Here is a 1,235-nt window from a genome sequence, read left to right as displayed (position 1 = left end):
TGAAATATACTTGATGATATAATCTTTAGTCAAACATTGACTTGTCAGTAACAATAAAGTGGGAAGTTTGTAATTGCAACATGAAGTAACTCTTCCGTCTCTTGTAGTGAAACATTGACAAAAGAGCAGGGGAATGTTTACAAAGCCACAGTTGCATTAGCTTACGAAATGTCATTGTAACTTGTGAAAACTGGCCTGTGGTTTGCTTTAGAGCATCTTTAGCATCGGCTGGCTCTAAATGACGAAGTCCGTGGTATCCACCATTTTTTTTGCAATGTGGAAGTAAGCTCTGTGAATGTGTGAGACTTATAGGTAAATAACTAGAAGAAGAACAAAGTGCAGTAAACACCAGTGTGTTTATGATTGGTAACACATTAAAATAATATAATAAGAAATACTAGTTTGCGATATCAAGCAGTGTAACAAGCTGTTTTGTACAACTAAAATAGACAAAAGACACAGGAAGCCTTGCACATTCAATTAAAAAATTGCTGCGCCTGTTCTTACGTTAAAAATAAAGTGGTTATTTTCGAGGGTGATAACAAATGTCCAAAATAGGGGCCTAAATGTACAATTGTAGTGTGTCTTTCTGTACTACTACCAGCAACAAACACATTTGGTCGACCATTCTGTGCATGTCAAGCTGGGAAATATCTAAAAACGGCTGTAAGTGCTGATATTATTCAGACCATTTTTGACCTTAATTGGAGAAAATGTGGGAATAACACAGTTGTGCAGTTTAGCAATCTACTAAGGGGTCCTCAATATGACTTAAAATGATTAATATCATCAAGATAAGCTAAAACAACTAAAAATCAAGATGTTGCTTATTTTGAAAACGATTACCTTTGAAGAACCAAAGTTATGTAAATTAATCAAATATCCAAATGGCATGGAGTCCTGAAATGTAATTATTTCTATTTTATTTCATTTACAGAAACTACGAGTTTCCGTAGACCAAAAAAAATCAAAAATCATTTTGAGTGATTATGCAAACACATCGTTGAATCGGTTCAGAATCGATTCTTTGAAATGGACAGTGTGAACCGATTCACAGAAATTAATCAAACTTGCCACATTTTTTGCTTACAAAGGTTATTAGGGAAAATAAATGTGAAATATATTGTCCAGCTCTAGGGAGGAATATCCAGATTGATCAGTCTGGTTCACAAATATCTGAAGACTTGTGTCTGTATTGCCTCTCGCAGTACCTGACCAAGCAGGTGGATCTCCTG

Source organism: Sinocyclocheilus grahami, unplaced genomic scaffold, assembly GCF_001515645.1.
Source record: "Sinocyclocheilus grahami isolate Dianchi unplaced genomic scaffold, SAMN03320097.WGS_v1.1 scaffold2340.1, whole genome shotgun sequence".
In the NCBI taxonomy this organism is placed as follows: Eukaryota; Metazoa; Chordata; class Actinopteri; order Cypriniformes; family Cyprinidae; genus Sinocyclocheilus; species Sinocyclocheilus grahami.
This window is presented reverse-complemented; position numbering follows the sequence as displayed.